Source organism: Acromyrmex echinatior, chromosome 3, assembly GCF_024713525.1.
Source record: "Acromyrmex echinatior isolate Ae372 chromosome 3, ASM2471352v2, whole genome shotgun sequence".
NCBI classification, from domain to species: domain Eukaryota; kingdom Metazoa; phylum Arthropoda; class Insecta; order Hymenoptera; family Formicidae; genus Acromyrmex; species Acromyrmex echinatior.
Genome location: NC_141854.1, coordinates 20,115,510 through 20,143,295, shown reverse-complemented (window position 1 = coordinate 20,143,295; position 27,786 = coordinate 20,115,510). Strand labels below are relative to the sequence as shown.

General features: G+C 33.5%; 1 protein-coding gene across 9 annotated transcripts in view; it reads right to left on the bottom strand.

The window, feature by feature from the left end:
• C3G (C3G guanyl-nucleotide exchange factor) overlaps positions 1–27,786 on the bottom strand; it is an 80,119-nt gene that overhangs the window by 23,053 nt on the left and 29,280 nt on the right. Inside the window, exon 1 of one of the 9 annotated variants that reach the window (XM_087404402.1) lies at positions 15,162–16,570. The exons of the other annotated variants lie outside the window; for them this stretch is intronic. The gene's annotated coding sequence lies outside the window, so the exon portion shown is untranslated. Of the gene's footprint in view, positions 1–15,161; positions 16,571–27,786 lie in introns of those variants that run through there. 9 annotated transcript variants of the gene reach the window in all.

Below are 27,786 nucleotides of genomic sequence, written 5' to 3'. Positions count from 1 at the left end.
TGCAAAAACGGTTCGTGTTTGAAATACGGGCTATTTGAGGTTTCTACAAAAAAAAAAACCAGCATGCTCGTTTTAACAGTTTTATAGTTCGAGCGAGAAATAAAAATTTCAATATTTTAACTCCTGAAAATACAAATGAAAGGAAATACAAATGCAGTTTGCAAAAAGAACATTACGGAAAAAAGAAAGTAACTGCCATGACTAAAACCTGCGTATGTTAATTAAATGGTAAAATATGGCTAAAATATAGGTATCATAGATCATATAGTATCATAAATTTATAAACTACAATGAAGTGGTTTACTGTAGTTTATAAATTTATAATTATGATAGTCAATAGATTTTAACAAACCGATTAAATACAGCAGAGAAAAATCCGTGTAAATTTTTGTTCCGTATATAAGTCAAGTTAGTTATTTTTATACCCGTAGCTATTTAAACGAAGCCATTCTTAGCCACTAAAAGAGACTCGTGAATTTCGATATGTATTATAAGAAAAAAGTTATTTCTGCGAGAACCACAATTTTTCTTTGTAATCTGCAGAAATTCATTTCGTAGAGACGGTAATTATGTCGGCCCTCCAGCAACATCGCGTAAGGTCACGCAGAAATCAGAAGAAAAAGTAAAAGAACGAGCAGTAATTCGTCAAGAGCACGAGGCGGAAATTGATGGTAGGATATTAAAAATCGGGCGAAAGTAATTTCCAGACGGTCGACTAAGAGAGTGCCGAACGCCATGAATGATTGCTAATGTAATAAGGAGCGAAAATCCTACTATCCCACGATAGAGAAAATTGATATTGCGCGCGCCGGTCAAGAGGGAAAAGAAAATTGATATTAACTATCTGGGAGTGCTGGCATTAAAGGATTTCGTGGACGACAGGCGCACACCCGTGACGTGGAGGCCTTCGCTCGAGTAAAGCTAATAATTGCCTCCCGAAAATTGATTATCCGCAAGTTCGTTAACGGCAGCGGTAGAGTGACGGCGACGGTAGCTCTGTGAAACTAATGGATCCCAGATTATTGACGGACGGAGTGTAATCGCGGATGGATTTGCACGCTCGGAAAAAATTTCGAGGAATCGAGATGATCCCTCGTGCGAGCAGTACCGTTCCCTCGTGCTCGCAGACAATGCGGCTTAGACTACTGAAGCCGACGATGTAATCCCGAAAAATATGCAATGTTAAGTACATAATGCTTTGAGCATTAGAACGAGTAAGAGCTTCGGACGAAGATATAATACACTTTTTTCGGTTTTATATATATATTCTAGTTTCAATAAAAGAGCGCGACGACTTGAAATAATAGATGATTTTAATTATGAAATGATAAAAATAAAGATTTTGTTAAAATAAAATATTAAATAACAGTGGTTATTGATGTTTGTTGATTAATATTATAGCAGTTGGATAATGACTAATAATGACTAATAATGATGATGATTTGTTAATTGACTATCAAAGTAATGAATTAATCAAACGGCGAAGCTGTATGTAAACTAAAAAAAATTATATAATCCCGATCATATATCATATGTAATAAACATCACGTATTGTATGTCGCGATATATAACGGCATATCCTTGTTATTGTGGTTTGCGGCTATCGAACTAGCGCTTAATGCGATTTTACATCGAGAAGCACATAACACCTACTGCATATTTTCCGGATGTGTCGATCGAAGCAAATAAATTAGAGTTTATCCTAATCCAACCAAAATGCCTGATAATTGTTGGCAAAATTATCATTATAATAATAGAAGTATAGAGCGAAGTTACACATGTGAAAGTATTATGCGCAAATATAAATTTATCATTAAAGTTGTCCTCATATTTCGAAGATAATTCGTTATATATATTAATCATATTTTTGTTATTAACTTTGCTCTTTTAAACATTTTACGTGGCTTTTTGATTTTTACAAATGCCGTTTGCAGTTGTAAGCGATGGTTAAAAAAAAAAAAAATTAATATAAAACTTAAATTAGGTATAATTTAAAAGTAGAAAGTTTCATTTTGTGAGATTGTTCATTCTTTAGCGATTAAAAAACATGTTAAAATTCTATGTGTGTCGCTTCTAAATTGTTCAATCTTTTATTATCACATTATTTCTATCGGCAATGTAATGATATTCGATTCAAACGTCAAGTCATTCATTTACTTCGTATACATAGGATATCTGACAAGAGCACTTGCCGCTCGACGAGTCCGGCTATTTACGAGTATATCCGCGCGCATCTCGTCGCGTGCACAAAGTCAGAATCCGCGTCCGGCCGATTAGAACGAACAATCCGCGTATACGCGCGTATACGCGCGTATATCCGTGCGTCCCCGGGCAAATTAATTTTCCGGGACACACGCGCGCGTGTCCCGTAGCCGCGGTATCGAGTTCGCACGGGTACACTCCGTGTGACACGACCAATCCCGAAATAACCAGGAGGTTGTTGCACCGCGCCCCGCGACACACGAACCGTGAACCGTACCATTCGGTTCACCAAAAATGCGGTCGACGAGCTGGACGGGTCGAGATCTTCTCCTCTCTCTTTCTCTCGGCAAACCACTGACATTTATATGCTTCGTTAAGCCTACCAAATAATTATCGTTATACGACAGAAGTCAGGCACAGCGGTCGTGTGTAATTTATTTTTTAGAGTAGAAATATCGCGTGAAAGAAATATAACTATACAGAAACTCGAAATCCAAGAAAAATAACATATATATAGTTTTTCTTCCTACAAAATTGATAAAATAATTTTATAATAGTAACGTAAGACAATCTATGCGATACTTTGCTGGCGCAATTGAAATAATATATTAGTTTTCAAGATATATTGAAATAATATATTTCAGATAAGATACTTGAGTTACGTTATGAGTTAGATGATACACGAGTGCATGAACTGTACAGACCAAATGTCGCCAAGTATCATGAGGTAACAATATGAAATCCCGTCACGTATTCAGGATTACTATGCTGCCAACTACTTGCGACCGCGAATGTGAATTAGACTTAAAGTCTGGTCCTTGAGACATAGAGAGTAACGATGAGAGATATGAAGGAGAGTACCTAAGCTTAAAGGGCTTTCGAAATAGCTTAAACGCCGAAAGAGGATTATTCCAAGATGGTGGGTTCGGACAACGTGAACTAAATTTAGTAGACGAGGCCGAAACCAACGGCCAAAATACGATGAAACTTTGTGAAAGGCTTGGACACAGACGAGGTTTCTCGGTTTGGAAACAATTACGTCACGCCATCGCTGCGATCCAACTTTGCAGAATAAGTAAACGTCGGTCGCTTTTGTTCGTTTTCGCAACTTTACTAAATTCTTATTAAATCTTTTAATATATCTATTTGTTGGATACCTGAAAAAACTGTGAATCGCGTGTATATATATATATATATATATATATATATATATATATATATATATATTGTATATTTATTCTTAGCATCTCTGCAACTTTTAAGTCTACTAAAACGATGAAGAATTATTGAATCGGAAACATAAATACAATAACAAAGACTCTTGTAAAAGACTATTTAAATTTTATCATTTAACACACACATACACATACACAAAACACAAAAGAATAATTTTATAATAAAATATGTGAGACATCTTATTCAAATACTTGTTACACTGTGCCCAGAATTTCATTGAAATAATATCTCTGTAAACAAACTCTTTTTTAATTAAAAAAAAGATAATAGGAAAAGAGATAATAAAGACGTTTTTTAATATTCTAGGGCAAGTCCTCTAAAAATATAAAAATGACAAATTCAAAAATAAAAAAAATGTTAACACAAAAAAATATCTACAAAATAAAAATAAAAAAGTTATAAACAAAAGACAATAAAAAATAAAATTTTAATAAAAAAAATTAGCATATGCAAAGGTAAAGATAGATAGATAGATAGATAGATAGGGAGAGAGAGAGAGAGAGAGAGAGAGAGAGAGAGAGAGAATAGAAATGTTTCTGTTTTATATAAGCGCTTACATATTTTTCGTATGATAATATTTTTAATAAACAATTTTTTTAATTAAAAAAAAGTTTTTTATTTTTTAAAAATATTATTGACGTGGATAAACAGAGGCAATTTTATTGTAAAAGTTTTGTATACAAAAATTTTTTGATATATCGAACAGTTTTTAAGATGCAACGAAAAAAGCTAAAATCCGCGTTACTTATAAAGAATGATTTCATCCTTCAAACCATTTTTCCGCCGCAACTAATATTTTCTAAATTCATCTTTTTATGTATACAACTTATATGTATACAAAGTTTCATTAATATCAGAATTTAACACTTCGTGGTTGCCTTGTAAGAATTTGACGACCACTTTTACGGTTAATTAACATTCAGCGAGAAGATAACGTGGAAATGTCGTAGATCGCCAAGCTTTCTCGAGCGAACCGACCATTTCGCGCATTTCGCGCATTTCACTTGCAACGATGCAATTACGGGGAGCTTTAACGTCCGCGGAATACTGCGAGCCGTTTCCAGCTGGGAATTTCATGGTCCGACGATGATATTAGTGGGCACCGGTCGGTAGTAGGGGTGCAGTAATGTCCTTTCCTGAATTAAGAGGGAAAATCGATGCTCGACCGCACAGTCCTCTTAATAGCCATCGTACCCCAGCGAACTTGGAAAAGCTACGAAGATTTATTCCGGAAGCGCCGATAAAAATGCGATTCTCGATAAGAATCAAAACCGGCATTTAATGCTCACTGCAATATACGCGACAGAGAATAGGCTTTCTGGTATATAATTATAGATATAATCTTAATTGAAGTTCGGGAAAATAAATTACAATACACAAAATGTAAGAAATAAAGATATCAAGAGAAATCCGTATCTTATTAAAAGAAAATTTAATTATTATCGGGTTTAATTTTTTAATTTAATTATTATATCTGTTAATTATTATTATACAAGGCTGTAAAATGCCTTTCCAATTTCATTTAAAATATTAATTGTAAAGTACTGTTAAAAAATGTATTTAAAATGCAAAATTTAAAATAGATTTTTCAAATCCATTTTAAATGTAAAATGGATAAAAGGATTTTTCCTGCCATAGCGAAAAAAAAATTTTTACAAAAAAGTACAGAAAAACTATATAGATTGAGACAAGCTCTTAAAAATTCTTAAATTTTCGTAGATATTTGAGAACGGAGAATTTCTTGGTTTTTCAAACAAACAACGCTATTTTATGTCTCACTACGAATATCTATAGAAAACTAAGAATTTCTAAAATCTTGTTTCAATCTATGTAGTTTTTCATAAAAACTTTGCGTCAGGTGGTATACATTTTTTAAAAGTATTTTACATTTGAAATCCATTTTCAATGGAATTCGAAGCCCTGACTACAGTATTATAAATAAAGTATTTCTAACGAGAATATTTTAAATTTTTTAATATTATTAATATGATTTGGAAATAAGACCGTTTACTTGAATAAATCAAATTAATATGAGGAGCATCGATTACGGTCAAAATTAGATGTTAAGAGTAATAACATTTTTATAAATCTATATAGTATTTTACATAAAGCTGGAACATTCATTTTTTTATTAAAATTCGATACTTACTTGGACTATCTGGAATTAATTTTCTTTTTACAATTTAATTTGCAATTTGTTTGAATATTCATAAAAATCTAGCCAATATCATAGGATGTAGTCTTATACATCGATGATTCTAGGGAAAATTTGTGGAAACATAAAAAAAACATTTACCTATTTTATAAATGATTAAAAATGATTGAATGATTCCATTTCAAATGTAAAATGAAAATGATTTTCCAAAAACTATTTAAAATGGAAAATGTCATTTCTATTTTAAATACATGTTTAATACATGAATGTATTTTAAATTAAGCTATTACCTAGCCCTGTTATTATAAATAAATACGCAATAAATTATAATTGTAATCAGTACTGACAACAATGCAATGATGACTAATAATAAGCATTAATTAAATATAGTAATTATCAATTTTGTACATCAACTTTTCTATCAAAGGATGAACTTCAAAACTGACTCGACAAGAAAACATTTAAACGACTCAAGCAATGCATGTTTATAAGAGTAATAGTAATAAGAAATTAATTAACAATAAATCCACTTTCTAGAAAAAAATCATAGAAAGTTGTTTTCATACGTTTGTTATTGGTTCTGATCACGGCGGTACTTATTGTTAGATAGACTCAGTTATTCTTCGTACTTCATTTAAAACGTTAAGTGCTACAGCGGTCTCCTCGACCGAAAATAGACTAGTTTCGACGTCGCGAAGAAACCAGTAATGGAAAAGTAATTAAAGAAAAATAATGAAAGACGTGGGCTTTGCGAAAACAGTTACCTCGATGCAGCGTTTGCTACGACTTAAAACACGGACTTGTAAAGCTCGGACATCATTATCAAGAAATTAATTGCGACCGTCTAATGGAAAACTCAAAGTTTTACAACACAATAAGATCGATTTGATTTACAGAAACTTGCACAAGATTAAGAAACTGCATGTGCATCGGACTCCGGCGCAGCAAATCAAATTATGAGATCTAATGATGCATTATCTACAGATAAAAGCGTGCTATAAAAGGGGAGGGAAGGAGAAAGGGTATTTTATGACAAAATTTATGCGAAATGTCCCATGAGAATATTTCAGGTAATTACACTGATTAGCATCGAGGCAATGAATATTGTTATAATTCGAGAACAAAGCCAATTTTAACGAGATGCGCGATGCGCATACATTGATCCCACACACATACCTCTCTGGACGATATTAATATTTTCGAATTTGTCAGCCTTTTAATTTCATTTACACGCAAGTCGTATATTACGTTATATCTATATTATTATTATTATTATTACAAAGACAGAGAGAGAAAGTTGCTTCAATAATCAATCATCAATTCAAGCTACTTAAACTTGAAAAAAAAAACCAAAGTAGAAAAGCAAGTAAGAATAGCAATCATATGATAACGCATGCAATTGTGCATCGCATTTTATTCCATACTTTGTGGCGTATTTAATATAAATAACGATGCTTGAAATATTGCAAAAGATTACACTGTATTCATCACGAATAATGTTCGAACAAAGACAAAATTATATTGAGAATAAAAATTATTAATATTTTCTTTAAAATTTCCTTCAAATATCTCCATATGGACAAAACTTTCAGAAAATTAAAATTTTTATTCATAACGATTCACCGAGAAAAATGATCTTGTTGGATTAAATAATAAATCTGGTGGAAAATGGACGAATCAGAATTTTCTGGTTTAGTCTACTAGAATTCTAATAAATTTAATCAGAAAATTCGGATTCGTCCATTTTACATCAAAATTACTATTTAATCAAACCAGACCATTTTCAACCAGAAATTTTTCTATTTTATCGTGCATATTAATAATTTCTAACTACGCACAATAAAATATTTATTCGAAATCTGAATAATATAATCTATATGAAAAAAATATTGATCAAGAAAATGAGACAACTTGAACAATTTGTCTAATGCTCAGTTAAGTTAGCAATACTTTCTTTTCAAAATTCTCTTTAAATGCTTGGAGAGCGAGACGTGTCTCTTTATTCTCCCACGATCTTCATAAGCATCAGCCATGGCGCCGTCTGGCCTGAAGCGATCGGTCGTGCAATGAAGCAATTCTGCAGACGAATCGCGAAAAATGTGGGTGGAGACGCGATGCTCATGCGATGCGATAGGATAGGGGGATTGATTTTCGAAGCGCGACGCGATTGCAAGACGAGAAGAGTATCCGGTGATACTCTCCTCTCCGGGATGCAAACAGTAGATCCATTAAAGGCCCAACTCGGCGCCCTTATAATGTTTGTGGATCCTCGTCGGAAGAGAATACCCTCAAACAGAGGGCGGCCGGATAAAAACACGGGATACGAGCGGTTTCTCCTCTCTCGTCAAATATCGCCAATCAATATAGATGCTTTCGACGGCACGTATAGTATTGGATTTCCGCTAGTGTCGCATTTGATGCAAACAACGAAAAACGAATCGTCGACCTCCCATGTTTCGTTGAATGTTGCACTCGTACGAGTGCAACAACACGTAATAACTATACAAATATGGTGACATATTGAAATATATGTTATACGTTGAAGATTTTGAAAACAAATAAATTTTTTGTTGATATTTTTTTTGCAGGCGACGTAATATAAACAATAAGAATTGTATTGGATCGTACGTGTAAATTCACAATAGGAAATAAACTTCACAACGATCAAAACTGGAATTCTAGTACTTAAATAATTCGATGTGAATTTATTTTATTACATATCAAATCCTCGGTAGTCTAAAGGATTTTTAGGACGCTCGCACAAAATGCAAGAGATTCGCCGGACTCGATTTCCGGCCGAGATAATTTTTTTCGCAATAAATCATTTACAAGCTTTAATATGCTTATAGAAATTTGCACAAAAAATCATGGAGCGTGAAGTATATAAAATGCGATAATAATATATTCTCTGGTTAACTATAATCGTCCGACAATCATCTGGCGTCTGTTCCAAAATAATCCAACATAAAATATAAAATATATCGTAAACTATTGATTTTCTGCAGCATTAACTTAATAATTTTACTTATGTATATTATATAGAGTAATTAAAACAATTATATTAAAAATCACATAAATTATCGCCAACTAAGAAACGATAATCTTCCTATTAAAAAATTGATTTTTTTGAAAATGGCCTGTTGAGATTCTTTGGCATGAGGAATCTATCTCTTCATCTTCCAGAGAATCATCGCAAAATTTAATTTTAAAAAATTCTGAAGACAAAAAAAGTTGGGTAAGAAAGAAAGGTTTCTTCTTCTAATTTAATTGCTTTGTTAAATGTGTGTATAAAGTTACGTCTACAATGAGATTTTAAGGCGTGAAATTTAAACTTTAAGTTACTAAAAGCTTTAAGTCTTCTGAAATAGAGAAATATTCGCAGTATTCTTTTCTTAATCAAAAGAAAATTAAAAGAAACCGGAGACATTGACTGCGTCTTGTCGAAATGACTGACACAGAAAAGGAAACAGTGGATTCATTAAAAGACAAGCTCAACCTCTGTAATATTAAAAGAGACAAGAGACAGCTTTTCCAGGGAAAGCGCAATCGCTTGAAAGAAATACCTAATAACGAGCCATCTTTACTGCAGCAGCCAGGTGACGCAGGGTACAAGAACGATACTTCAGATCTTAATTATGAAGACAATCTCCAAGAAAATTTGCAAAAATGTATGCCACAAAGCTATCTTCGATATTCATAATAAGTAAAAATTTAAATTTTTTACATAATTAGAGAGAATTCAATTTATTATATCTTATATCAAATGATAAATATCTTTTTTCATTTTCTATTTATTTGGATTACTCAAAATGAAATCTACATTTAAAATTATATCTACCGGTTAACGAAACTTCCAATGTGATTAAAATATTTCCTGTCAACACTATACACATATCTATATATAGACATAGCGAATTTACACAGGCATCTTGCGGTTATGTACATCCTACGTCAGAAGAAGGACGTAGACATAAGCATTGTCTCTAGAAAGTACGGATTTATAAAGTTAAATTTTTTTAAATATCATAATATACAAATGTGACACGCATGCTTAAGATAGTAAACCTTGCAATACGTAGAGAATTCTATCCTGAATGTCAGAGAAAATGCTAACGCTGCTGTAACTCATATTTCAGCATACAAACCGGATGTGGTAAAATAATGATGATCTACTCGCAAAAAGATGCCATTATATTGCAAATGTTATGTTTCATTAATTATATATAAAATAACAGAAATAATTTTGATAATATTATATGTGTACTAATATATATATATATATATACACACACACACATTATTTGTATAAATTATATACATATATAATATATATTAAACATTCATAAAACATCATATTAAAAAGATTGTAAGTTTAATTATAACAATATCAATATATACGTATACATTAGTTACAAATATTTAATAAACGCATGTGAAAAAGATATATTATAATATATTTATTTATTTTCGTTTACTCACATCTCATTATTCGTTGTCGAAAAAAGATTCTAAAAATTTCGCAGAGATATTCTTATATCACATGACTGGAGTTTCATTCAAGAGAAATATTTTTCCATCTAGAGAGGCAAATATCTTAAAATATATTCCAGCTGACGACGGTTTACATTAGCAACCGGAGCCTATCTTTATCCGGCGTTGTTACGCCCTCGGCATACCAAAGTTCCTTCGTCGTTCGTGGATTTATGCACGTGTTAACGATTGACATAATAATGCGACACGTGTGCGAAGCATGTGGTTTAGACGCAAGAGAGCGTAAGAGAGCCCACCCATCACAGAAACTATGAGAACCAGTCACCGACTAACTAACTTCCGAGAGGATCATATATGAACGATATATGTGCAGAGGGCATAATTTGTGATATAAGATCGAAAAGGGAATAAATCTTCACGTAAAAATAGAACGGAAATACAGTATAATATTTCTTCATATAAGATGTTGTTTTAACAAAACCGAATTTGAAATATGAAATTTTTACCGTAACCATCTATTAATCATTTTTTCGTAATGGTATTTGTAGACATTGACAATGTATTATAAATTTACTTTCTCTTTCTAATTTACTCTCTCTTAGCTTCCAGTCTTTATCGAGTTATCGCAGGTATATGACACAACATGAAGTATGCTCGCTTGCATTATCGTATATTTCTACTGTAAGTAAATAAAGTTGACAACAATTTCTTAATCGTTATCATCCAGATAAACAAATGATATATAGAGAATAAAACAAATTGAATGTAATTCTTTCTTATCATACATGTCCGTAATTTTTTATGTAATAAAAGTCAAATGATCTGTAAAAAGACATATTTTATTATTAATAATCACGTCTCTGCAAAATATTTACTGTACACAAGTACAAATAATGAACGATAGACAAACACAGTTTCGCAGTCAAACTCAGCTGCGTCACGCATTCTTTTTAATAAAATAATTTTTAATGAAAAATTAAGCTTATATAGTTTTTAATTTATCTGAGCGCAATTAACGTGCAGTTCGAAATAAAACCGTAAAAATTGGAGTTAATTTAGTGTATTGTATTCCACTTTGTTGTGATATATGACTGAACATCATAATACGGGAGGATAAAATACGATGCTTGCGTGTTTTATGCGCATCAAGGTGGAGAATCAAAAACTCGTGAATTAATTTCATCACTTAGAATACAACTTTTTAATTTGCATATCTGATGAATACGTTAATTAATTGCTTCGTTATCCAGCATAAAGACGAGCGTTAAGAAAATATAGGATACGCTTTCGGGATAAGCCTTCAGCTTGTGGTGGAATAATAATTTAAACGATGAAATAATTATGCGTGGAACGACATCCGATAAGGTGCGATTCAAATTTCAACGTTATTTACAGAACGTATATATTCCATTAACGTAACAACTTTGAACATTAGTTCAATCGAGATCGTTCGATGAGGTGCCGGCAAATTTGCATATCTAATCGTCTCATTTAATTAATCACCATGTTGCATGATATGCGGCACGTTCCAGTTAATGCAAAGTAGGCGACGGTTTTATCATAATAAGATTTATCGGCTAAATGGACAAACATCGTTTTAAAATTCGTTTTAAATGTAAAAATGTAGAGCTTCGCTGTAATCAAAAACTGCAAGCGAATTAATTTCTCAGATACAAGCACGGGATGAGTTGAGCTCTACATATTAAATGATATGACGTTCCTTGCAGATATGATTTCATCACAAAGTATTTAACGTATTTACCTCGTTGTGGTAACATTTTTTTATTACTTTAATATTTACATAATAAAATTGCCATTAAAAATAAAATAAAGTAAAATAGTAGTTAACTACTGTATTGAAGAGGAAAAGAATAAAAACGTTTGCATTTATTTTAACTTCGTTTAATAAGCACATCCCAATTGATCGCATTATATACTTTATATATATGAATACATAATTTACGCTTCAACAATTAGTGCGGAAACTCATATAGATATTTTCCTTGTATTAAAATTGGAATAATTTTCCCGACATAATACGCGGACTATTTAATTAACTATTATATTAAGCTATTAAGTATTTAAAAAATTGTTTCACAGAATATTTTTCAGAATATTTAAAATTAAAATTAATGTGAAAATTTATATCTGCTCATAATCGCATCTTAGTTAGTCAGCATTATCGTAAAATCATAATAGAAAATTTTAAAGATGACATCAGGAAATCATCATCAAGCATGCGCTAATAATTCCTTTTTGTCTATAAAGAATGCGGATAGATAATTAATCGAGAATTCAACTTATGTCGCAGCCAACGCATAATTACGAGCAGTAAGGCGTCGAGGCAGGTGCGTTTGATAGCTCGTTCTGCATCCATGAAGAAATTCACTGTAATGCATTGTTGCATTCACGAAACGAAATGTAAGGGCATTTATTTAACTTACTATGTAATTAATTATACAATTAAATTAATTTAGTTATACATTTGATTATTCTAAATTTATTCACTTATTTACACGAAAGTTTAATTCAAAATAAGTAATAAAAACCAACGTACTTAAAAATTTAATATAAAATTATCTTATTTTATATTTTTTGTTTTCCATTTATTATTATCTTATTTTATTGTGAGAGAGAATCATATTCGTGACTAGATATAGAACAGTTTTTAAGCTTCAAATTGGAATATACGAGATGACACAACTTCGATATCTCTGCACAAAGAATGCTCACTTCAAGCAAAACATAAGATGATTTGTCAAGTGAAGCGTTATATCCCAGCAGGAGTTTCATCGAGAAATGATGAGAAAATAAACTTCCGCGCGACAAGATCCACTTGCAGGTTTGCGGGAGTGTGACACATGAGAAAATATATGATACGCCTCGTCGCAAACAGACGTGACGCAAATCTCACTTGACGTCGTAAATTAATTGGCTAATTAGCAACGCCTTAAGTTGTGACGCCCGTGACAATGGCTTCACGTCTTGCCCTCGTCATTGTCTTTGACGTATGAAACTTTGCTATCTGTTTTACATTATGTTGTAGTGATCTTCAGGATTCAAGAATAGTCTCGTAAATTAAAATACGTTTGAGGTGCTTAACGCGTTTTAGCACATCTAGTTTTCTGACAAACAACAAAGAGATACAGCACGAGTGAAAATCGTGGATATGAAAAATTTTCGACTAACCCACGTATCGATAAGATAACTGAAGTCTTCAACCATCCTTATGCTTTGAACTAGACATAAACATTAATCCTCACCGGGGCAAATGAAACGAATAAAACATTAACGCGCCCGATGACTTAAGCGTGACCTTCGCCATGCTGCTCATTGAATTGTCCGACCGCCTACTTTCGTGCACTCGCAATGATCTCATCTCTGAATTCCGTCTGTGCTCCGGATTTTATTGTATAATGCATATGATATGAAGATTGTGTTCAAAATGATTCTCCGACTGACAATAACGTAGTCAGATATCCCTACTAGATTGATACAACAATACCTTCCTCTTCGTAAAGCAAATTATAAGCTGATTTTTAGCAATATGCATTTTTATGGAAATATGTGTTTTTATGAAAATACGATATGTGCTTTTATGAAAATAATTCTTTTTATATACACTCAGAGAGAAAAACATAGGGTAACAACTATAAAAGTGACAAACACACACATTTTATATACAGAATTAACGTAAATAGTTACAAAATAGCTAAACTATTTTGTAGTTACCCCAAGTATGATATAATTTATTCATCAACGATGAACATTTAATTTTACACAAAATTTGTATAACTGTTGTCTTTATAGTTCCTACCATAAGTTTTTCTTTAAGTGTAAATTACTTAATACAGACGTACGTATAGACGTTGTACGTATAGAATAAAGGATTATCATTAAATCTTAAAGGCCATATTCTCACAATAAAGAGCATACATTTTATCGATGATTTCATAAATCTTCAACGTTACATAAACCTTAGTTCATATAAATAATTGAATTTTATTTTATGTCGAAAGAAAACACGATTGTCACGCGATAAAGTTTTAGATACCGTCTCGACGCTGACTCATACTTGAGATACTAATTCCATTCAATTTTTTTTCCAAATGGAAAGTAACGTTCGCGGTGATGTACAACCGCAAAACTTCTGGAAACACTTGTGAAAGGATCGATATTGTATCCGCAGTATTCCCTCATCGCATGCACACATCAAACTTTTCTCCGCGACGACGCGAAAAACGGGCGTGTCGTCGTCACTGTCGCGTCGTCGTTCTCGCGATTCCTCGACGATGATTCGCGCCGGCAGAAAATCACGCCGGCAAGTGACTCACGGAGTCACCTATATATCTACGGAGAGCAATCGCATCGACGGAAAAGCTTCGTTAAGACGAAGCGGGAGCTGCCCGCTTCGAGGAACGGCCGTGATTTATCGTTATGTCAAACACGGAGAGGTCGGCTCTCCGGTAAGCGACGTTTGAGAGCGTCGTGCTGCGTCTACGCACATGTCACTTCTGTCACGAAGTTATTAATAAACGCCATCCTGTCCCGTCGCTGGAATTACGCGATTGATCCACAGTTAACGTCGATCCGACCTCGAGTCCTATCCGCCGAATACTTTTTAAGCCCCGAACTCGATACTCCGGATATCGCCTAACATCCGCGATTTATTCTGAATGACAGATTTAATATAACTCGACATTATAAATGTATAAAAACATACTGTTAAAATTAACATTTTATTTTTAACACTGTAATATTTATATAACCAAAAATATATTAACAAAATTCTAACAACAATATGTATCATCTTCCTAATTCTCTCTCTCTAATAAGACATAATCTTCATATTATTATTAGTGATTAAGTCGTTAACAATAGTTTGGAAATGTTCACTCTAAAGATATGTAATGTGTGTAATACTAACACATCAACACAGTAAGAATTATAGACACTATATGTTAAAATCATACCAATATTTTTGGAGTATTCAAACTCCCGATTTTAACTTACTATCAGCAGTGTGATAAATATTTTAACAAGTTAAAAATTAAGACAAAAACTGATTGTCATTTACCTATTTATAACTCACGCAAACCACTGCAGCTCGTTGCTTCTTCACTGAGATCCTGTCGCTTTCCTACCTCCAGTAGGAAACGTTCGAACGTTTGACTAAACGTATTACATCTTCAAGTGGATACCGGCGAAAAAAAGAACTATAACTCAAATCGCAAAATGAGCGCACAATGAAAAATATCGAAAGAGAACCAAGATAAAAAACTGACCGATGGTAGTTTATCGAATGCTCGTAAAACTTCTCTTATTTATAACGACTGCGGAGCTTTGCGAATCGCGAGCTCAGCTTTGCGTGACTAGTCGTCTCTGCTCCGTTAAGACCGCGGAAATTCGACCGATTTCGAGGAGATTCGTCGCTCGAGGAAGGTGGAAGCGTGCTTTCGAAAACGGAAGCCGCAATTTCCCTTCGCGGGAACCGTACGCGCTCTCGTACGTGCGACCAGCGACTCACGTTGACGGCGCGACACGGCGGCGCGGAGTCGGACACGAGTGCGTGGCAGAGGAAGGAGCGGTGCCGCGAAGTACGTCCGGATCGCGTCGCGTGTGCGCATCGACTGCTAACTAACTTCGGCCGGGTGAGCGCGAGGCGCGAGGCGCGAGACGCGAGCTTCGGGCGCGATGGCGCGATCGCGCGATCGCCTATACCCTGTGTAACCCTGTACCAACTCTACCGCGCCGGCCTTCATCGTGCCGTCTCGCTCTCGCGCTGACTTATCTATACCTATCGCCTATCGCCTATCGCTCTATACCTGCTATCTCACTTCCACGTCCTCTTTTCCTGCCGTTCGTCTCACGTACGTCTCTCGTACGTCAGTCCTGAGCTCCTTCTCTCGCTTCCTTTCCTCCTTCCGCTACCGGCATATCGCGCACTTCTCCTCGACTGGATTTAAAAGGAAAACCGCGATGAGGCATGAGATTTTGACTATTTTTAGAGTCAGCGTGAAAGAATAAAAACAATCGCGATCGTACGTCAATCTGTATACGTTGATCTATCAGTTAATGTGATCAGTGTTGATCAGCGTGGCAAAGATTGTGTCTGTTTCTCACCGATGTAGGATTAAGGATCGGTTGCATCAACGTTACTTTGATTTTCAGCGAAACTTAAAACTATCTCTATCTCGTTTTAAAACCGAAAAGAGACAGGGACAAAGAGAGTTTTAAGCCTCGCTTAAAATTCTAAGAATTAGAACTAGGGAAGATGTTCTTATTCTTAGAAATGTATCAAAGGAAGATGAGGACAAATAAGAATCAGGTGTAGATACTAGATGTCAAAGAGATATATGAATTAATGAAAAACTTGACGAAATCATACATTGAAAATAACCGAAGATCGATTGCATCAACGTTACCTTGACTTTAAGAGCTGGCTTAAAACTCTCTCTTTCTTTAAAGCCAAAAGAGAGGGAGAAAGATAGAAAGTTTTAAGCCTCACTTAAAATCAAACATTGGTGCACTTAGACCCGGTTGCACCAACGTTACTTTGACTATAAACGAGGTTTAAAACTCTCTCTATCTCTCCCTCTCCTTTGTCTTTAAAGAGAGAAAGTGAGAGTTCTAAGCTTCGCTTAAAGTCAAAGCAACGTTGGTGCAACCGAACCTTAGATCTTAACCCAATAAAAATCTCTTATTCGTTAATTTAAAAAAAAAAGGAAAACAGTTGAGGTTAAAGTTAATCTCTGTATTGAAAAAAAACGAGCATTAATATATAAAAAGTGTCAAATTTCTAATTCTTTCGAAAATTTTACAGAATCGCCTTTGGTTCCCCGTTCCACTTTTGTAAATTATAGGGACAGTTGATTTACCTGTCGCGTATCGTTCGACTATTTTTGTAATCGGAGGTTAACGCGTTCCGGCAAAGCTGCGTCGACGAGCGCTTTAACACTTTGATCGATGCCCTTTGTTGTACGGAGACTAACAAATGGAGCGGCAAAAGTTGGCGAAAATTTATAGGAAGTTCGTGTCTGCATTCAGGCGCGTGTCTCTACGTCATCCTTAAAAGTTAACGGTCGAAAGTCGCGCCGGCTTTTATTTAGGATGCGAGACGCCAGTGAGCATGGCAGTTTCACAAACTTCTCGGATATCTACAGTCTCACAGGATGGAAATCGAGAACATGACCCTCGCCCTTTTCACGAACACCCTGGCTTCTCTTTCGTGACACTCGATTCTCGTGCGTGACTTTTCGCGCTCCTCTCTCCTTCCCAGTCGACATTAGAAGTAATTATCCCAACTAGCGTGAAAAAATGATCAAAATATTTCCGCCGAGTTTCTATTAAAATATTTCGTAACTTTAATAATAAAATAATAATAATGTGACATAGCAAAAAATATTTTGTATTTATATTAAAACCGGTTCAAAATTTTTGTATTGAATTTTCATCATATTCAAGTGATAATTTAACGTAACATGATATTGTGTTATTCAAATGTTTTATGTTAAATTGATGTTCAATATTTCTTAGTGTTAAAATAATACAATTTATAAATAAATAAATAGCATAAAAATAATATATTTTAAAATGTAAATTCAAAATATTATAAATGAATAAAATGTGTCAATTAACATATTACAAATATTAATTTTATTAAAGAAATACATTTCCACAATTTGCTTATCCAATTTGGATCAGTATTACATTTTTTGTATTAACTTTTTACACTACAATATCCATATTACTTCTAATATATTCATCTTATATGTTAAATTTTTTTTATTAACACAAAAATTTGAATGGATCGTTTACGAAAGATATTAAATTTAACACAAATTTTCCAGCTGTATTGTGCACGTTATTTTAATGTTTTAACGCTTGTAACTTAAATTTATAACCTAAAGAATTTTCGAGATAAATTAATTTCCTTTTGCCATAAAAAGTAATAATAGTTATGAGTGTGCAGAGTAATTTATTTAACGAAAAATGAGCGAAATCACAAGAAATAATCTTTACATTCGCAGAAACTTTTTCAGAATTTCTCCGTATTCAGTTAAAAATCTTTTTCCGATCGGACCATTAAGAGATATCCGACCGTGAAATCTCGCTTTTAAACGTTTTCGTGGAATCCCGCCGTCGTACAGACAGAAAAACAAGTTTTTAAGAAGTATACATCGTGACGACATCAGGCAAAAATGCAAAATAAATAAACATTACGCAAATACATTCATATCTGCCAAATACATTCAATGAATCGGTACTTATGTTGTTACTACACGTTAATTAAAGAGACGAGAGGAATAGCATCGTGGCTTTTATATTTTATATACAATACGAGAAATATACCTATGTTTTATCGTCGTAATTAAAATTTCACAAAGCAAAGTTACACAGGCAAATCGTAGAACCTCGTTTCTCCTTTTACCTTCGGTTTATAGTGGAAATTTCACCGAAAATTCTGTTATGTCAACGCAGTGTGCTCAAAATTGCGCTCGTATGCACTCAGCCATACGCGAGCCACAAAGTAACAATTGAATGGTTGATAATAGCCGACGATGCTGGACGACATTCCAACTCGCGAATTGTGTGTGGTCGACGGCCCACCCGCACCGTCCATTCCACGATACAACAAAAACACGTCCTTTCGCGTATCCTCTCTTCTCCACTACTCTCGAATATTTTTACGCTATTTTCCCCCAACCGCTTCGTAATCCGGCGGAATCGTAAAATTCGAAATACACGCGTGCCAAGATCGTAAAAACGCGCAAACCTATAATATTCTTCCCGATTTAAGCCTTGCGATGTACCCATGAAAAATTCCAGAACTATTATTCTTTTACCGCAGGATTTTTATTATTCTTTCACTACGAACTAGTTGTGGTCTACAAAACGACGAATTTTCCCTACCGTTATACGTTCCTCTTTTATTTTAGAACAACCGAAGGTAGGGGAGACCGGGGTTAATAGACTCATTTTTCAATTTCGAATTTCTACAGACGAAATTAAGAGACTTATCGAAAAAATAAATTCTACACCTGTTACTATTGTATATACATTTGACTACTTCATAATATTTTAATAATAAGAGGAAACTACTAACTAATATGAATAAAAATGCATTTTTCTAATGCATTCTATCTGATTCAACTAACCCCGGGACCGGGATAATTCGATTAAGATTATTAAAATAAAGATTAATGTATTTTAAGCTACATCTTTGGCTACATATTAACAAAACTTTTATAAAAATATATTTTAAACACAAACATTCGCTTCGCAGGACAAAACAATACTTCTTTTTGCAAAATTTGTTCATTCCATGCAAAAATACGTCGAATAAAGTTTATTAATTAGTATTAGTTAATTTTTAATAATTAGTTTTCGAGATTGGACATGAGGGAACTAAACTTATAACATTAACCACTGAGGAAAATCTCTTTAAAGGAATAAAATTTTGAGTAAGTACTATAAGAATTGTCACTAAATGAGTCATACAGTTCCATGCTGTGGTTAGTCTACTATCCCCATCCGTTCATTTTTTAAAAACATTAACAATATACGATAAAAAAGACACATAAACAAAAAAAATCTGTTGAATTTTATTAAGTAAGAACTACACTTACTATCTAAGTAGAAATCAAATATTTCAGACAATCATACACGATTGTAAAATAAAAACTTTAAGAATAAAAATATTTACTTAGGTGTACGATTTTTTAAAATTGTGGCATAACTTCTATCATAGATGTGTTCGCAACAAGATGTTACAGCAGACTTGGCGACTCGATTATTCTATTTATCCCTATATTCAACTGACCCTGGTCTTCCCTACTCTTTTGTGCGGAAATTGTGTGATTATGTGGAAATTAAAAAACTTTATAGTTCAATGCCTAATTGTAAAGATGTTTGAGATATGTTTATTTGTTAAAAGTTTATCAAAGGATTATAAATAAATATAATTTGTGAAAATTATATTATAAAATTATATTGTTACCTTATAAGGAACACTAACTAAAATGAAAATGTGAGATATTGTTAATTTAAAAAATTTAATTTATGTTACCCGCATTTTAATGTACGCAACGAAACTATAAGTTTCATTAAGCATCATATTTTTTTTGCGAAAAAAAAAGAAGTCTAAATCTTTATCTGTGAAAGTCGCCTTCTACCTATCTCGCGATTTTCTCAATTTTCCATCTTGTTTATTTTAGTAAAAGCTATGTATTTGCAACGTTCTGATTCTGCTCGGCTTTACCCTCTACCGTTTACCAAACCATCTCGCTCTGACTTGTTTTATTTTGGCTCAATCTTTATTTACACGCCGATGAATAGGCAAGATATTCCGTATTAAAGGAAAATTGCCTCTTAATTAAGCGACCGACCGATAGTGCGTGTCAACCGGATATGGGGAGACGCGAGAAACTCATGGCTGCGTGGCTGCAATTTGCGTATTAATGGGGTCCCACAAAGGCAGAGGCGCCACGACTTTAAGGGGTGATAAACGTATTTTATGGGGGGTAGTCCGGCACGCTTTCTCCGCAGTTGCAATTAACGGTAAAGCGACGTGGGGTGAGAGAGTGTAATATTCTGCTCCACACACATCCTGCCAGTAAACATACCTGCATCGCGACCGACAAATAAAAACTAGTAAATAAAAAGCTAATGGCGTAGGTAAACCGCACGGTTATCGTTTCCATTTTCGCTTGCGTTGCACGATTGAGTAGCTTTATAAGCCTTTAGTTATGCAAGATCCATCCCGATTAGTTGAGGCACACAATTTCTTTTAAAGAATCATTTGAGATGTAGATAATTAGTAGATTAATACATGAAATATTGTGATGTAACTCGTATTGTTTATTTCATCAAATACTAGAATAATATATTTGTATTATTATATGTATTACTTTCGACAATCACTATACGCAAGTATAATCGAAAAAATTGTAATTATTAACCCTTCATTATTCGCGTGAAGTGTCCAGAATATTACCATTATATAAATTCGCTGAATGTATGAATGTTTATACACATTATTTTTTTTAGTAAAAATTGTTTTATAATTTTAAAAAATTGCGTTATCTGTAAAGGATATGCATTGTAGATTATTATCAATTTTTATTTAATTGTAAATTATTAAAGAAAATAATAAAAATTGTGATATATATATATATATATATAATAATAGGTGTCAGAAACACTCCAAGCGAGTAAGTTTTTTACATTAAAAAATTCCACGTGAGTAATATAAGATTAATTAATATAATCGTATATACTTCTTCAAGAAGCAAAGTCCAATTGTGTGTCAAGTAATCGAATGTATGATAAATGATGAAAAGTTTTAAATATAGCAAATTGGACAAAGTGAAACAATTAATGTAAATTTCAAATAAGAAGATAATTAAAATGCATTCCACATCTTTGAAGCACGTACAATCTCGGAAAGATTTGCATCGATAAGAGGTAAGAAGGTAATGAATCAAAGCATACTCGTATAATTGATATTAAACTCTTAAATTGTCGGAAAGCGGTAGTTTATTGAAGATTAAATAACCGTGGCAAGGAGAAAGAGAGAGGCGGAATTTATGATTTTCTTCATTTACCGTAATATCCTTCGCGGATTGATTCCATTTGGCCAATCGCCCGGTGCAGCGTTCGTATATAATAAAGTATCTCTCTCCATTTATCCGGCTGAATCAAATTTGATCAGGTGTAATCCGACTTTAGGTAATAATCGCCAATGCTATTATTCAATAGCTGAAAGCATTATTGTGATATTTTATATATAAAATATGTAATTTCTGCTAATAATATAAAATTTAAATATATAATAATAATTTGGAAACAAATTTAAAAAGCTCAACATTTCACTATCGAATTTTTTCAATGAAATTTACTATTTTCTCTTTTTTCAATTCAAAATATGTATATTGTAATATACATAATTAGTTTTCTTCAAACAATGTGAAAACACGGATTATGTATAAACGGATTATGTTAATATATTATTATATAATGATAATCTTGTTTTGATAATTATATGGGATCAAGGTAGATATTACAGAAAAGCCTAAAATGTCGATTCCGCTCAATAATTAAATTCTGTAAATTTCACGATACTTTCGCATATACGTATTAACGGCATATTTATATATTAAAAGCGAAATCTTCGATCTGACATTTTTGTTTCATTTTTGAATCTGTACGATTTACCTTCGAAGACAGGAAGAACGTACATAAATGATCGTTTGGCTGCATTTCGTAACAGGAGAGGGGAAAAAAAGAACGACATCGTGAAAGTTTTAATCGAAAAAGTTCGAACAATGCGTCCCGGCTGGTTCTAACAATAAGACCGATAGGACAGTTCCAAAGCACCGGCTGCGCGTTAAGCGTTTTATTATTCCGAGGGACAGCGGGATATTATTATTGATTGCTCTCTGCGGCATTGATCTCCGTTGTTTGCGAGTATCTCTTGATCGACCCCTATGGCGCCGCGTAGAAATAACCAGGATTTAATTTCCACTTACTCTACCTTCCGCGGATATACACGACGGTTAGCTGTTGAAAAGACAAATACTGTGGATGGCACTTTGCCCTTTTCAGTGTCTGCTTGAAAAAAGCTTGATAAAAGAACCGAAGTTCGTCTCTCTCTCTCTTTCTCTCTCTCTCTCTGACCGTCGGCGTTGAAAAATATGTTTTGTCTACTGTCGATCGCGTGATGGCGAAAAAAGAGACGAGCTTAAAACGCGAGTAATCAAAAATTAAGAGCGGAGAAAACGTCGAGTTTGCAGAAATAAAATCTCGAATATCGTCACGACACGTTATGTGGAAGAAAAATATCGTAAATTGGCGTAATAAACATCGAAAGAAATCGTTGAAGAAAAGAAAAATAGAAAGCAGACGAAAATAAAAAGAAATTATATATATATAAGGAACTATAAGCCTGTTTCTAGCTTCTATATTGGTGTATATTATAGGATATTATCTGTTTCCGATAAAAGCGCGACGTAAGGCGATATCTTGCGTCTTTCTTCCTTCCTTATTTGTTTTCTTCCTTTTGAGTGGAGAGATTCTCTTCGGCGATTCTCTTGCGTTCGGCGCAGCGAGCTCGATAAAACGGCGAGAAAGTATATCGATATACTTCGGAGTTTTCGGAGCCTCGTCACGTCAAAACTTTCGTCAGTCTTCGAACGAGATAAAAGTCTGAAGTTGCTTAAGCCGGGACGCATCGCGCATAAATGATCAAAGGAAAATAAAAAATTCGGATGTCGCAATTAGGCGCCACTCTTGCGAAAGTACATCAAGCGATATTTTATGCACGGCTCCAGGTATTTAAACGATGTATGAGCCGTATTTAATTAATTCTATTTAATTAAACATCAACAATCTTTTTAATTAAGAAAATAAGCGACGCTTATACAATATATTAAATAAATATATCTATTGCAGAGAGCCTGGTTATTGCAATTTCCAACGCAGTGCGGCATAACTTATGAATTTAACATAGCAAATTTGCATTTTGATCAATTTATCATGTTAATATACGATAAATTAGCATAATAATACGTGAAGATATTTTCATACATAACACACGAGCGAGCTGCGTCAAATTACCGAGTAACATACCGTTTACATGTGTATTTCTATGTTTAGATTCTTTAATAATAACTAATTTTAGACAAATATTCGATTTTCTATCAGATATTTACAATTCAACGGAGCACTCGTGTACAGAGATGATTGTGCGACAAAATTGGAAAAATCGGAGAGACAAGTGGAAAAAGATCCAAGTTCGTTCGATCTCTCCGTTTTCACGTATGACTTTCAATTTGCAAAATGAAACGATCGCCAAGTCAATAACATGACACCCATCGAATGGTTTCGTTCACAAACATTCAAAGCATCCGAGCTCTTGTTTGTACGAACAGCCTCCTTCATCGCAAGACCGGTGTTGTTGACTGTGTAAGTAAAGTACATTTCGGTGTTATCGAAACATCTGCGAGGCAAAGTGCGAAAGCTAAGAGAGTTGGAATCTTTCTATACTTCTCCGTAGCAGTCTAGCGCTATTTCTGAATAACGATAATAAATGAGCTCGCTGCATTGATCGAAGCGCAGCCCGTATTTCTTTCTAAGAGTTAACGAGGTTTGTTACTAATGTCTTGCTTTCGCTTATATAAATTCCGGAGAATAAAATGAAATCGCTAATAATGGACAAGCAACAATAGGATACGTTACATCGATTAGAGTGTAATTAAATATATCATATTTCTTCACGAAAAATGACACAAGTCTAAAATATTATATTACTCAAGAGAAAGAAAAACATTGCACATTTTAAAATCAATTATTACGGCAGTATTGAACATAAGTTAATTTAGTGATAATCACAAATTGCTTGCACAAATCGATTAGAATGTAATTAAATATATCATATTTCTTCACGAAAAATGACACAAGTTCAAAACATTATATTATTCAAAAGAAAGAAAAAAATTGCACATTTTAAAATCAATTATTACGGCAGTATTGAACATAAGTTAATTTAGTGATAATCACAAATTGCTTGTTTCAAGTTCTCTGGAAGAAAGATTATCACAGATTATCTTGTTATGGTGTAATGTTTATACTTCTAAAACCTACCCTATTTTAATCCGTGACATTTTTCTTTGGAAAGTATTTGAATTCAACTCGTTTACTTTTTTTTTATTTAGAATATAATCGGTCCATAATACAAAAATTGTCGACTTGTGTTACTTTTCTTGCGGGGTGCGATATGTAATTAACATATTTTCGATTTCGATTGCATTGCAATATGGTATGCATATTTATAAATTATAAAATAATTTGCTTAAATGCTTTGCTTATAATGAGGGATACATAGTACGGATGTGCAATATCCCAAATGCATTTTATTACATATCGCACATTTCGTTTAAACTACACGTTATAAAGTAATTACGCCGCTCTTGTAATTTCCGATACTTCTTAGAATGTTACCCCTGGGAAATAAAACATTAGGTACGGAAAAGAAATTACAACGTGGACGTAGCCAGTTCCACGACGATTTAATCGAGTCAGTTGGGAAACGGACATTATCGTCGATCGAAAGAGTTCAAGACTCGAGGAGCTCATAGTCATCGATTTCACTTGCTTGGAAACGACGTGCAGTAACATCAATGGACTTCTGCGGTGAATCTATGAGCGCCATTAAAGGTAAAAATAATCTCACAATTCTTTTAAGTTGTACCGCGACACTGATTTAATTGAGTTTTACCAATTTGGTCTATGGACATTGACCAAAAGAATATTTTGTAAAATAAAAATATCCCAGAATAATAATTGAATCCTATGGTCATCATTAAGGCCAGAAAACTATTTCACAATTCTCGTAAGTTGCGCTGATATTGAATTGAGTTTTATCAATTTGATTTATGGATATTGAAAAAAATATCCTGCAAAATAAAAGAATCCAGAATAACACGAGAATAATTATAAATTACATCAAGGCAGAATACAATTCCAATAACTGTTAATATAGCCTCTATGAAGATAAAATTTCACCTGCAAAATTTGACAGTGTTAAAAAAAATTTGTCAAACTGTTACATTATATTAAAATCCTGAAAACACGACATTAATTTTACAGAAGTTTATCACGTGTTTATTTCACGTTTATGTTATTTTAATATACTTCACATGCCAGAAGATGTCCTTGCTAAAATCTTTTTCTTGTCATCCTCCTTGTATATATTCAAATGTTAAATGTTTCGAATAATAAATCACCTGACGTTTGAACGTAGCGAAGAAAAAAAAATATATATATATATCACGCGAATACATTACAGTGATTTATGCATTAAAGGAAAGAACAAGAAAAGAGTCACTGTTGTGTAAAAAGGGAAAATAATCTACGCTTTCGTCACTTTTATGGCAGTCGCATCTTCAAATAACAAACAATTGGATATCGTTAATTAGAGAAAGTCTAGAGTATCTTGAGGATACTCGTGAAATCGATACCGTTGGTGGATACCTTATACTAGATACGTTTCGAGGGTATCAACTAAATTGGATTGCATTGGACTGGATACATGTATCGCACTCCAACGCAGTTCATTTCCGGAAAACAATAACCAGCTGCATCGCCAGACAGAACATTTTGCGAATGGCAATCGGTAGCCTGAGGGAGAAAAAAGTCCAAAGAAAGATGCGCTACATTAAAAGGCAACGGCATTATTATTTTAGTTTCTCAAAAATAAACATCATCTCGCTAATGAAAGAAAATATTCCTTAGAAAGAATCGCTGTCAAATGATTGAAAATATCATATTCATTAAATCTTGCTTAATTTTGATATTTTCATTAAATACTACATAAATAAATTAAAATATAAATCGAATCGAAAATTGAAATGTCTAAATTGTAAATTACAATGTATATTGTAAGAGAAAAGAGCTTTATAATTTATTAATCTAAAGTAGAAAGATGATTTAACAATATTGTAAAAATTATATTTATATGTTTATTAAACGTAAATGATAAATATTAATGAATCATTATATCCTATTATTTCGTCAACTTTGTTCTTTGGATTTACGAACAAAACCAATTTTCATCATATTAAACCAGCTTTTAATTATTGTATACAAGAATTTATCGTATCGTTGAAATACATTGAACGTAATTTATGCGTGAAAATGTAATATTAACAGCCACACTGGCTCTTACAGCCGCATAAAAATATCACAAAATGGATCAGAACTCTTCGTCCATTAATCCATTTATATCTCGATATGCATCCATTCACATTTCACAAAATATTTCATTCGAGAGAAAGCCATTACCGATGGATCTATGTGTGCAGATGCAACATAATGTATCAACACAGCTGCAGAATTATATAAATGTAGAAATTACTTTACGTATAAAATAACTTTTTAAAAAATATTACCAATGTATCACTTTATCTTGCGTGAAGCTATATTTACATTTTATGTCTCTTAAATATTTTCGATGTTTAAGTATAAATAATACTTTTTGATTAATTAAATTACTATCCATTCCCATTTAAATAAATAATAATAAGATATGTTAATGTGTGTATCTATAATGTTCAAGACGATCAAATCTGCGACACTTTCATTATTTTTATCTCAACGGTATTTTCTTTCTCCGGATAAAACTCGTGTAATGTCGCGTGACGGCTTACATTTCTCAACCACGCGTTTCAACATTCATTCATGATATCTTTGACGACGTAGTCAATGTCTCATGCAAACGCAACCGTTATATCAGCGCGCACGCGATAATTCTGTACAATGGAATCGCGTGTGCTTATGAAGACATCATAAATCGAGAGGAGAAAAAGGCAGGGCGCGGCTAACGTATGCGACTATAATGTTCATACGAATGTGAGATACGCAATGCGTAAAAAGAGAGAGCTAAGCGATGTCATTCTTTGGGAATACACAGCGTCTCCGGCATTATGGGACGCGCAACAACGGCATACTCCTCGTTGTCGGTCATTTTCACGGGCAAGTATCCTCGCCACGCGGTGTGTTCTCTAAAATTGCATCTGGTTGTTGCACTATGCATACGTTCCGTATACGTCGCTGTAATTAGCGAGTTCTTCCAAGCGGACGGACTTCATCACGGCACACAGCTACGCCCGGAAATCACGCGTGCACCGCGTCTGTGGCTACCG